Source organism: Crinia signifera, chromosome 6 (genome assembly GCF_055691185.1).
Source record: "Crinia signifera chromosome 6, ASM5569118v1, whole genome shotgun sequence".
Lineage (NCBI taxonomy): Eukaryota > Metazoa > Chordata > Amphibia > Anura > Myobatrachidae > Crinia > Crinia signifera.
In genome coordinates, this window is record NC_139222.1 from 30,700,709 (window position 1) to 30,714,385 (window position 13,677).

General features: G+C 44.3%; 1 protein-coding gene across 6 annotated transcripts in view; it reads left to right on the forward strand.

The window, feature by feature from the left end:
* The first annotated feature begins 10,935 nt into the window (after positions 1-10,935).
* Positions 10,936-13,677, forward strand: part of TDRD12 (tudor domain containing 12) — a 122,161-nt gene continuing 119,419 nt past the window's right edge. For all 6 annotated transcript variants that reach the window (XM_083145850.1, XM_083145855.1, XM_083145854.1 and 3 more), the window contains exon 1: positions 10,936-11,081. The gene's annotated coding sequence lies outside the window, so the exon portion shown is untranslated. The remainder of the gene's footprint in view (positions 11,082-13,677) is intronic.

Below are 13,677 nucleotides of genomic sequence, written 5' to 3' on the forward strand. Positions count from 1 at the left end.
GGGGCCGATTCAGATCCGTTAGTTAAGGTCTGAATTTGGCCCCTTGTCCGATGGTGGGGGGTCTGTGCATGCATGTTTATGTACAAGTGCAGACCCCAGGAGCGGATGGCTTTGGTGAGCTGCGCGCAACAGAGGGGGCGCAGCTGGAGCAGGAGAACACCTAGCAATGTATCCCCTGGGAACGCAGGTGGGCCAATGCCTGCTCGGGGCTGGTGGCTGATGTCACATGACATTAGTGCCCGCCCCCTTTTCGGTGATTTCTGACGGTAATACAAGCCAGTTCTGACTGACTCATTACCAAAGGGGAGAGAAATCACTTGATGGTCGGCGACCATCGACTGAATTCTCTCCCCTTCGGCCGAAGACGAGGGGGTGTGTTCCCGTACACATGCCCTCGCACCCGTTCTGACCTGTCCACTAGGCTGCGAGTATACTAGTATACTATTAGAGAATAGGTCTGAATCAGGCCTTTTGTTGTGTGTGTTTCAGAAAAAAATCAAACAAGATTTATGAGGTTCTTCCACAGCGCTGGACCTTTGGAATCAGTATAACCAGGATAGTTCTGATACTCTCAGATAAATGCAATCCACTCCTCTTAAAAAATTCGCAAAAAATTTATTCAGAAAAAATCATGAAAAACTCCACACAAAAAATGGCTTCCACATATCATAAAATTTTTTTAAAAATGTCACAAAAAATACAGTTCCTTCCCACAACACGGTCACTGTTTCCTAGGGAAATGGGTGATTTTGGCTGTAACAAACCAGACCTTCTCTGGGCGACTTGTGATTAAGCTAAAAAAGCAAACAACTCATAGGGACAGATGGAATTCCCGGGTATCTCCTATGGGGCCTTTAAAACACAATTCACAGTCACTTCTCCAAAGGCTTGGAGCAAAAATAGATAAAGAAAAGGACCACTCTCACCCCTCCGTTGTGAATACTGTTCAAGACCCCACCTCGGATCAGGGACGTCACGGCCTTCCACGCTGCCACAGTGGTTGTCCGCGTTGCCCCTTCTCTCTGGATGTTGCCTGTTCAGGGGAAGATGGTATTCACAGAGGCTGCCCTGCCACTGCAGTCTCTGGGTCTCCCTGTCTCTCAGTATCTCCGACTTTTCACTGGCGTTAATGGAAGCAAGATCTGGATTGCACCAGCCCGTCTCTCACTTCGGTGCGCTGTATGTTATACGGCTGTAATCAGCTGTGCGCCTCTCACTTCCCCCGCCACTTGTAGTCAGGCTTTTAACGGATGGGTGGTCTATGCGGCACTGTCCGTACACCTGTCCGCTCTCACCGGTATTACGGGTGTCGCTCAGCTCGCCGCCTATCAGTGGTCCTCCTCTCCTCTCCTGCTATCACCTTAAGTCCTTGTCTGCGAAAACCAGTGGACCGATCATAAAACTCCAGGCTGCTGCCGCCAACGCGTTTCTACCCTCTATGGGTCTTTTTCAAGGCACAGCTGGAGTCAGCGTCTTCTAATTATTTATACCCGCCCTGAGAAAATCTGGTTTGCTCGTTCTGGGGCGCTTCTGTACATGTTACATGGTTCTCTTAAAGTGACATAACTCTATCCCTATCACTCCAATAGATTTTAGATTTCAATCTCATAAAACCATACATAATATAAAACACAATCAAACTATAATAACAAAAACCACCTAAAATTATATCTGCTAAAATAGACTTTGAAGCAGTGCAGTACATATTTTAATCACTGGGGAAATATCACCTATAATTATTACAAGAACCACTTCATCTCGAACTCTCCGTTTAACCCATTAGGTTGCAGGGTGTCTAATTCGTAAATCCAGCGCATTTCTGCGCGTGCCAGATCACCCATTACATCCATTTTTCTCCAGTTACCCTTTATACAGTCAATGATTTTAAAACTGACTATATCACTAGGTGAACACTGATGTACTTTTTTGAAGTGCGCTGACATACAGTGGGACTCGACACCTTTTCTTATATTGTTCAGGTGTTCTCTTAATCTTATTTTGAAGTGTCTTGTAGTTCTCCCCACGTACTGTTTTCTACATGCACATTCTATTAAATAGATAACATTCTGACTGTTGCATGTAGCAAAATGCTCCATTTTATATGTTTTTTTAGTTACATTTGACATGAAAGTATCTATTTTATTTCCTTCAGAGCTTTTACAGTGCTTACACCCTGCGCACTCCCCGCACCTAAAGAATCCTTTGCTTTTGATCCTTGTTATCATATTGGGTTTGGGGGCTGATGCACTCCTCACAACCCAATTCTTCACATTCGGGGCTCTTTTATAAATTACATCAGGTTTGTTTGAAATAATATTACATAAAATTGGGTCAGCTTTCAAAAGACCCCAATGTTTTTTCAAAAATTTTTCTATTTCTTTGTGGTCTCTATTATAGGTGGTTATAAACGCTGTTGAACAATCCTTTTTCCCTTTATTTTTATTGTTTGTCAGCAGAGATTTCCTATCTATTTTATCCACTTCTCCCAATGTTTTTTCAAGATCAGTATTGTTATAACCTTTGCTTAGAAATTGATCTTTTACAACCTTCACTTGCTCTTGATATACCTCATTTTTTGTACAGTTTCGTTTTATTCTTCGAAACTGGCTGCCCGGCACCCCTCTCAGCCAGTTCGGGTGATGGTTGCTCCCCTTCCTGATGAATGAGTTGCTATCTGTGGGCTTACTGTAGTTTCTAGTCATGATCTTGGCATCTTCTACATATATCATCAGATCTAGAAAATGAATCTGTACTTCGCTTGATTCGAAGCTTAGTACGATTCCCACATTATTTTCATTAAGGGCTTTCTTAAACACTTCCAAAGCTTCTTTACCTCCTCGCCACACAAACATCACGTCATCTATGTAGCGATGGTATGTGACCAAATTCGCCCCCAGTTCCCGCCACACATGAGACTCCTCCCACATCCCCATGAAAATATTGGCGAAACTGGGGGCGAATTTCGTCCCCATCGCTGTCCCAGCGCACTGCATGTACCACTCCTCCTTAAACACAAAATAATTATTTTTTAATATAAAACCAATACTCTCTAAAATAAAAGCCTTTAAATCCTCATTAAAATTTTCATTAGTGAGTGCTGCATCAATTGCTTTCAGGCCATCTTCGTGCTGAATGATTGTATACAAAGATGATACATCGGCCGATACCAATATATCACCTTCTCTCCATACTACTTTATCCAATTTATTAATTATATCCATTGTATCCTTTAAGTATGCCTTTCCCTTACACACTATCGGTTGGAGGTGGTGATCAACCATTTCCGATAAATTGGAGGTCACTGACCCTACCCCAGCCACTATCGGGCGCATTGGAGGATCATTTACATTTTTGTGGACTTTAGGTAGCCCATATATTACAGGTATTGTGGGTATTTCAATATTTAAAAATTCTTTTTCTTTTTCTGATAAGACACCTTTTTTCTGATATTTTTCTGTCATATTTTGTAGTTTCTCTTTTATCACCTCTGTCGGATTTTTTCTTAAGGGGGTGTATGTCTTATTATCTGATAATAGATCCTTTATTTTTTTCTCATAGTATATAGTGTCCATTACGACCACTCCACCCCCCTTATCCGTGGGCTTAATAGTTAGAGACTCATTTTTTTGCAAATTTTCTAGAGCTTCTTTCTCCCCTTTAGTTATATTAGGTTGGGAATATTTCTTTTTTGCACACATCTTTTTGAGATCTTCTCCCACTAATTTCCCATATGTTTCTACAAAGTTACCCCTACTAAAGGTGGGGTTGAAAGTGGATTTCTTACGAAACTTCCGTTTTTCTTCCCCACCTTCCTCCCCATCATCCTTTTCAGGTTCTTCTGTGTTATTTTTATAAAAGAATCTTTTTAAGGCTAGTTTTCTTAGATGACGTTGTACGTCCACATACAGATCAAATGACCTTGATCCCCCGGATAAGGGGGGTGGAGTGGTCGTAATGGACACTATATACTATGAGAAAAAAATAAAGGATCTATTATCAGATAATAAGACATACACCCCCTTAAGAAAAAATCCGACAGAGGTGATAAAAGAGAAACTACAAAATATGACAGAAAAATATCAGAAAAAAGGTGTCTTATCAGAAAAAGAAAAAGAATTTTTAAATATTGAAATACCCACAATACCTGTAATATATGGGCTACCTAAAGTCCACAAAAATGTAAATGATCCTCCAATGCGCCCGATAGTGGCTGGGGTAGGGTCAGTGACCTCCAATTTATCGGAAATGGTTGATCACCACCTCCAACCGATAGTGTGTAAGGGAAAGGCATACTTAAAGGATACAATGGATATAATTAATAAATTGGATAAAGTAGTATGGAGAGAAGGTGATATATTGGTATCGGCCGATGTATCATCTTTGTATACAATCATTCAGCACGAAGATGGCCTGAAAGCAATTGATGCAGCACTCACTAATGAAAATTTTAATGAGGATTTAAAGGCTTTTATTTTAGAGAGTATTGGTTTTATATTAAAAAATAATTATTTTGTGTTTAAGGAGGAGTGGTACATGCAGTGCGCTGGGACAGCGATGGGGACGAAATTCGCCCCCAGTTTCGCCAATATTTTCATGGGGATGTGGGAGGAGTCTCATGTGTGGCGGGAACTGGGGGCGAATTTGGTCACATACCATCGCTACATAGATGACGTGATGTTTGTGTGGCGAGGAGGTAAAGAAGCTTTGGAAGTGTTTAAGAAAGCCCTTAATGAAAATAATGTGGGAATCGTACTAAGCTTCGAATCAAGCGAAGTACAGATTCATTTTCTAGATCTGATGATATATGTAGAAGATGCCAAGATCATGACTAGAAACTACAGTAAGCCCACAGATAGCAACTCATTCATCAGGAAGGGGAGCAACCATCACCCGAACTGGCTGAGAGGGGTGCCGGGCAGCCAGTTTCGAAGAATAAAACGAAACTGTACAAAAAATGAGGTATATCAAGAGCAAGTGAAGGTTGTAAAAGATCAATTTCTAAGCAAAGGTTATAACAATACTGATCTTGAAAAAACATTGGGAGAAGTGGATAAAATAGATAGGAAATCTCTGCTGACAAACAATAAAAATAAAGGGAAAAAGGATTGTTCAACAGCGTTTATAACCACCTATAATAGAGACCACAAAGAAATAGAAAAAATTTTGAAAAAACATTGGGGTCTTTTGAAAGCTGACCCAATTTTATGTAATATTATTTCAAACAAACCTGATGTAATTTATAAAAGAGCCCCGAATGTGAAGAATTGGGTTGTGAGGAGTGCATCAGCCCCCAAACCCAATATGATAACAAGGATCAAAAGCAAAGGATTCTTTAGGTGCGGGGAGTGCGCAGGGTGTAAGCACTGTAAAAGCTCTGAAGGAAATAAAATAGATACTTTCATGTCAAATGTAACTAAAAAAACATATAAAATGGAGCATTTTGCTACATGCAACAGTCAGAATGTTATCTATTTAATAGAATGTGCATGTAGAAAACAGTACGTGGGGAGAACTACAAGACACTTCAAAATAAGATTAAGAGAACACCTGAACAATATAAGAAAAGGTGTCGAGTCCCACTGTATGTCAGCGCACTTCAAAAAAGTACATCAGTGTTCACCTAGTGATATAGTCAGTTTTAAAATCATTGACTGTATAAAGGGTAACTGGAGAAAAATGGATGTAATGGGTGATCTGGCACGCGCAGAAATGCGCTGGATTTACGAATTAGACACCCTGCAACCTAATGGGTTAAACGGAGAGTTCGAGATGAAGTGGTTCTTGTAATAATTATAGGTGATGTTTCCCCAGTGATTAAAATATGTACTGCACTGCTTCAAAGTCTATTTTAGCAGATATAATTTTAGGTGGTTTTTGTTATTATAGTTTGATTGTGTTTTATATTATGTATGGTTTTATGAGATTGAAATCTAAAATCTATTGGAGTGATAGGGATAGAGTTATGTCACTTTAAGAGAACCATGTAACATGTACAGAAGCGCCCCAGAACGAGCAAACCAGATTTTCTCAGGGCGGGTATAAATAATTAGAAGACGCTGACTCCAGCTGTGCCTTGAAAAAGACCCATAGAGGGTAGAAACGGGCGGCAGCAGCCTGGAGTTTTATGATCGGTCCACTGGTTTTCGCAGACAAGGACTTAAGGTGATAGCAGGAGAGGAGAGGAGGACCACTGATAGGCGGCGAGCTGAGCGACACCCGTAATACCGGTGAGAGCGGACAGGTGTACGGACAGTGCCGCATAGACCACCCATCCGTTAAAAGCCTGACTACAAGTGGCGGGGGAAGTGAGAGGCGCACAGCTGATTACAGCCGTATAACATACAGCGCACCGAAGTGAGAGACGGGCTGGTGCAATCCAGATCTTGCTTCCATTAACGCCAGTGAAAAGTCGGAGATACTGAGAGACAGGGAGACCCAGAGACTGCAGTGGCAGGGCAGCCTCTGTGAATACCATCTTCCCCTGAACAGGCAACATCCAGAGAGAAGGGGCAACGCGGACAACCACTGTGGCAGCGTGGAAGGCCGTGACGTCCCTGATCCGAGGTGGGGTCTTGAACAGTATTCACAACGGAGGGGTGAGAGTGGTCCTTTTCTTTATCTATTTTTGCTCCAAGCCTTTGGAGAAGTGACTGTGAATTGTGTTTTAAAGGCCCCATAGGAGATACCCGGGAATTCCATCTGTCCCTATGAGTTGTTTGCTTTTTTAGCTTAATCACAAGTCGCCCAGAGAAGGTCTGGTTTGTTACAGCCAAAATCACCCATTTCCCTAGGAAACAGTGACCGTGTTGTGGGAAGGAACTGTATTTTTTGTGACATTTTTAAAAATTTTTATGATATGTGGAAGCCATTTTTTGTGTGGAGTTTTTCATGATTTTTTCTGAATAAATTTTTTGCGAATTTTTTAAGAGGAGTGGATTGCATTTATCTGAGAGTATCAGAACTATCCTGGTTATACTGATTCCAAAGGTCCAGCGCTGTGGAAGAACCTCATAAATCTTGTTTGATTTTTTTCTGAAGTTTGTGCCTAGTATACAGTTGTACTATCGTCTGGGGTTATACAGCTGCAGGACTTTGCTTTGGCGCTTGAGGAGTGACTCTGTCATTTTTCGTGATATACTATTGTTGTGTGTGTTGTTAGTCCCCCCGTCCATCGTACCCGGAGACTAGCTACTCGCCATTGTTGCCAATGGGAGTCTTGAGGGATTTAACATATTTGCATGCACTGACGGACTAATTCGGCATCTTCCAATGACATCACTCGGTCCTAGGCCCCTCCCTCAGCAGGTTTTTATTTTACCTCTTGCCGAGTTCACTTGTGTTTCCCGCTACTTTCATTATACTCCAGTGTGATGATGATGATGTGTGCAAAAAAAAATAAATAAAAAAGGAATGGGTATCTAACCATGTACATTTGGTTAAAAAAATATATTTTATTTTGAATAAACACACAAAAGGCCCATTGTTTTTATTCTCTTCAATGATGCCTATCTTATGACCATATAATACATACATATATAAAAACCTCATGTATATATAATAAATGGCAAACTATGTTAGGGAGGCAAGAAAACACCCAGAGTCCCCAATGTGTCGACGCGTTTCAGCTAAATAGGAGCCTCATGTGACTGTGCGTCCACTGCTGCTGCTGAACCGCGAGATGGGACTTACCAGTGATTGCTGAATCTGCATCCTGCAGATGGCTGAGGCTTCAGTCTGACCTTATCCCAACCGGCTGTTGTCACACAAAGTAGCTAAAGTCCTGACCATTCACAGTGGGCTCCGGTCCCTGTAGAGAAAGTAAGAGTGCCAGCTATACAATACTGCAAATTGTGCGTACCTGTGTCGCATTTAAAGTGAACTGACTGTCCACATATAGTGGATGAAACCATTTTGTGTTTCCAAAATTTTTTTTTGATCTTATCCAAATATATTCAAGGGACTTTGGTAGTGTGGGCGGATCCCTGTGATGTCATGACGTCACACGGTAGTTGCGCAATGCTCCTTTAGGAATGCTTTGGATGGCCAGGGGATCTTTATGGGGCCCCTTGGGACCTGCAGGGCCCTAGACAGGTGCCTAAGTTGCCTTGAGGAAAATCGGTATTTGTTTCCTAGCACGGCGCCACCGATTTTGATTGTATCCATCGGGTCGGAAAAATCGCATCCATCGCATGCCAACCAAATCGCATGCGATGCGATCGACCCGATTTTTACATTGGAATCAATGTAAAATGGTCCCTGAGACCTGATTTTCCATTGATTTCAATGTAAAAAGCCCCAAAACCCCCCATTTTAATACCAAACCCCCCCTCATGTTTGAAATGCCCCCCCCCCATTGTTAACGCCACCCCACTATTGACGCCAACCCAAAGCGTGGCGAGCGCAGCGGTACGCGTCCTCCGACCTTTTCATACCCCTACTATCCACGTCGGCGTGGAGTTGATTTTATAAAGTGGGGCGAGCGCAGAGAGCCACCGAGCCGAAGCGTGGCGAGCAAAGGCGGATACCTTCACAGGTATACGCGTCCCCTCGCGGGCTTCACAGGTATCCGCGTCCCCTTGCGGGGCTCGCTGCGCTCGCCACACTTTATAAAATCAACTCCACGCCGATGTGGATAGTGGGGGTATGAAAAGGTCGGAGGACGCGTACCGCCCCTCGCGGGCTCGCTGCGCTTGCCACGCTTCGGGTTGGCGTCAGTAGTGCGGTGGCGTTAACAATGGGGGGGGGGGGGGGCATTAAACATACTTTTTAACCATATTCAATGTGAAATTGGCCATATTGGCTCATTTCACATTGTCACCTATGTAAAATCGGGTTGATCGCGTTGATCGCATCGCGGGCCATGCGATCAACCCGATTTTCACTTTAAAAATAATTTAACATTGTTCCCTATGGGAAAATCGCATTGATCGCGTAGGTCGCATCGCGGCCCCTTATTAGGGGCCGCGATGGACGCGATCAACGCGATTTTGTCTTTCACCTGCAAATTAGCTGGTGATTGACAGAAAATCGGGTCCATCGCGTTGATTGTATGCCTTAAGTACCTTAAACTTAAGGCATACAATCAACGAGATGGGCGCCGTGCTAGGAAACAAGTACCGGAAAATCCACCAAATTAAACCTGAATAGTTGCCTATAGAAACTTCAGCGAGTGTTTTACATGGTTAATATGGCCTATGTTTTGACTTTTAGCACACATTTAAGGTTCCCATACACCAGGGCGACTTATCTGAAGGGAGAAGTTGCCCTCTAGGAACTCCTAAGAAGCTTACACCCAATCACTGTGCTTACAAAGAAACTCCTTTGTGCAGTGGTTCTCAAACTGTGGGTCCTGACCTTTTCATTGTGGGATCGCGACTCCATTTTGCTGACCATCAGGTTGATGACTTTTTTCATCTCAGTCAGTGATTCAAGGAGTCTGAAACATCTGTTGAATTGTCTGTTACTTCAGACTCCTCCCATCACTCTGTGCCCCCACAATGCTGCCATGTATGTGCTGTCTGCTGACTACACATGTGATGTGATGACCTTCTGCAGTAACTTGCTGGGTTCCCATAATTATTTTTATTGCCTGATGGGGTCCCAGAGCAAAATAGTTTGAGGACCCCTGCCTTAGTGGAAACCCTGGCAGAACCTGAAGCGTACAGGAGATTAGAAGTACAATGCAGGGCAGCAGGAGATTTATGACTGAAACGGGAGCCTCCTGCAAGATGCAGGAGAGTAGACAACTACTAGTTGTACATAGCAACTTGAAACCTAATTTTAGTCTGATATTGCAGCTAATGCACAATATTTTCTCAAGATTTTTGTCCAGCACGTGGCCTTGAGACTGTGTCAATCATTAATTGCTTTGGACATCCCCTTGAGTTATGCAGGTGTAGTGCAGAAATGCCTAAGGCATAAGTAATGCTTGCAATACAAGCACTCATATACAGAGGAGTCTGATGTTGTATTGTGAGTCCATATATTTAGTTGTTACCAATAGCAACATCATATTTATTATGTTATTCTGACTGTTGTACCCATTGGTGTCTCTACACTTTTGGAAAATATAACCCGTAACATATTATCATACCTTTTCTGATATTTTCACCCTCACTGATGGATGTGTCTGTTATTTGCTTATGACATGTCCTATCCGTGTGCTTATGTACACAGCATATCCCCATCCACCCCGTATCCCACAGTGATAGAACACAGATTACAGTATGGGGACAAATATCTGTGGCCCCATATCAGTGTTTGGTAGGTACTTTGTGCATGCATCAGACTGTACTGCGCTTACTGCAGGACGCCATCACAGTGATGCTGCTTGAGGTGGGTTATGACCTCCCCCTCTTAAAATGGAGGCATGTCACCAGGCACCGCTGGGTAGGGAAGGCCATCGATGGTTGCCATTGATGGCGATTCTGCAACCAGCCAACAATAGTATTAAACTATTTGATGGATAGCCATCGATAGTTTTAGCTATCGATTGTCATCCATTATTTTTGACTGATCAGAACTCGGGAGTGGGGCTTCCGGGTGTCAGGGGCGGAGTTATGCTATTGATGTAGAGAAACCATCTGGTTCTCCCACATCGATGGCAAAAGTATTATAAACCATTGATGGCCATCCCTAGAGCTGGGAGTCCAGCATGTCTGCCAGAGAGGACACTCATGTGTCCTCTGCAGTGGTTTATTCAACTCTAATGAATTAATTTAGCCCAAATTATTACTGTATATGTGACAATAGGTGAGAGAGCTCAGCAGTATCATAACACTGTAACCCCAGGGAGGGATCCCATGAGAGGGCATCACAATAATTATCCCAGGGGAAGCCGCCAGAATATGGAGCCGCCATGTTTCCGGAGCCTCTGTCTTCAGTCGCCCTTCCCAAACCAAGCTGCCTGCTGTGCGCTGCTGCTATTGACTTACGGCTCCTTCCTTCCCGCGGGGGCCGGGATTTTTTCGGGAGGGAAGAAGCGGCAGCGGCGGTGACGTCAACGTCCAGCCAGGACCCCTCCTCCTCTCTTCCGGCGGCGTCTGGGCGCGTGGTGAGAGCGGCAAGCGGTGGGCTCACAGGTGAGTGGTGGTGGCCTGTCTCCCCGTGCATGTAATTCCCCGGTACCCATGATCTCTCTGCAGCAGCAGCGCACAGTGTAAACTTCCATCTATTCCCTATGGCAGTGTCCACTGCTGCGCAGTAACACTTCCCACCAGCCCTGTACAATGTGTCCACTCCACCCTACCGTAAATGGTGAATAACTGCGCAGCCCGGCATTACGCAATGAATTGAATCCCCCCCAATTGTGTTTGGTATTGCTGCATTTCTCACTGCTTGCTCTTAATGGGCTATTGCACAGGGGCACTTCTCATGTTTAGGGGGTTGTCCTTTGTATATTCCATGTATGGGCTGCTGCACATTACTGCTTCTCATGTTGCTGTGGGTGTAATCATGCTCAGTGCCTGGTTATGTTGCCAGCCTGTTGTCTGTTCACTCTCTGTTTGAAGCCCTGCATATCCTCAGCAGTCATGGTGGTGTTCCCAGTATCTGTATGTATGAGTTGTCGCACAGTGCCACTTCTCTATTAGCGTTGCTCTTGGTATACATTGTGTTGTGACATAAGCACACTCCTGCAGGTCAGTATCTGTTGGGTTGACATGCTTGTGTTCTGTTTCCTGATTATTTTCATTTTGTTTTGAATTTATATTGTATTAAACAAACAAATCAGACTCCCAATTTCTCCCTGTACTGTATATGATGGGTCTATGTCAGCATCTGTTCTGTATGTATATACCTGGTGAAGCATGGCGAGCGCAGCGGTACACTTTGAAGGTGTCCATGTCGATATTCGGGGGGAAAAAACCTCATGCCGACCTTAGGTATCCGGGGACACATTGAGGTTCCCATCTACAATTACTTAAAGTAGAGTCATTGGGTCGACCCATAGGGCTATTTCACACGCTCCGGCTCCTGCAGGGCAGCGACACCCCGCATGGCCAGGAAGCCGTGCTGCACACAGCAGTTTACAATGGTAGGGATGGCCACAGCCCGGAAGCCGTCACTTCCAGTGGTGGGATCCGGCTGCAACCAGGTGGGCGGGCCGTGGCCATCCCGTGTGAATGGACACTTATTAACTACTGTGTGCAGCACGGCTTCCTGGCCCTGCAGGGTTAAGTCGCCCGGCAGGAGCCAGAGCGTGTGAAATAGCCCTATGGGTCGACCCAATGACTCTACTGTAACTAATTGTAGACCTCAATGTGTCCCCGGATACTGTAGTGATATCTGGCAGCGCACATATCGTATTGTTACTGTAGCCCACACATCACAATTATTCCTGCACACTTAAGGCCCTACACACTGGGCGATTCTGAGCTCAAAACAGCAGGTTTGAGCGGATTTCAGCTCAAAGCCGCCTGGTGTGTATGGCCCGGCAATGAGTGGTGACCGCTGCTGCACGCTCCCTCATCATCGCTCGTGAAATCTGTTCATCTGCTGGTATTACCAGCAGATGAGAGGCTTTTGAGGGAGGCTTTGCATAGTACTGCGCTATGCAAAGCCGCCCTCCTCCCGCTGACGTCGTCAGGCAGGGTGAAAGCCGCACAGTATGTATGCACTGTGCGGCTCCCCCCAGTGATGACAGCAGTCATCGCTGTCCATACACGCTGGGCATAATCGCCCAGTGTGTATGGACCTTTACATGGTTTGCATGACAAAACTTGTGTTGTAGATTGGTGTAGAACTGTAGATCATATTTCTGGCAAATCTCGGGCAATGAGCTGCATTAGACCTCATTGGGGAAGATTGAATGGGCAGTATTCAATGAGGATAATTCGCCATGTTTCACGGCTAATTTGTGCTATTTTCGCGTTGGAAGGTGATTTTTTGGGTCAGAAAGTGAATCACCCTATTCAACGTGCACTTCTCGCCGTCTTTCTAAGTGATTTTCGCCGTGTAGCAAATCGCCATCTTTTCATGGTGAAGTGGAAAGTGAACTCTTAAAATAAAGTTGTTGTTGTTGTTGTTGTTGTTGTTTTGTTTTACATTTGGTGTCAAAAAATCAGGAATTTTATTCTGTGAAGGGGCATGCTATTCTTATTCATGTGCTTATAGCACATGAAAATATATGTAATAAAAAAAAAAAAAAAATATATATATATATATATATATATATATATATATATATATATATATATATATATATTTTACACATAGCAGCCAGCAGGGAGCCGAGAGCCGCTCATTAGATATTCATATATTCACTGCACCCGATCATTACATATGTGGGTGCAGTGAATACCTGGTCCCCTGCTGGCTCTCCCGGTGGGCAGCTTGTGCTGCCTGGGTCCACATACATTCTCCACATACATTCTGGGGCAGGCAGGGAGACTTCCATCTCCCTGCCCGCCGTTGTTCCCCAGCTCCCTGCGGTACGCCGCAGGGGTTAAGATTCGCCGTCAGGGGCAGCGAGCCCCTGCGACGTTGAATAGGGGGATAGCAGGGGGACAGCGAGGCTCCAGAACACGGCGACAGTGCAGGGAATCCTAAACAGGATTCGCTGCACGCCGCGATTATGTACATTGAATACTGCCCAATGAATGCTGGGGAATTTAACGCAGAGCTGCCCAGAGCTATGCAGTTACTTTGTGTCTAGTATTTTGTCGCCAGTATGTATGA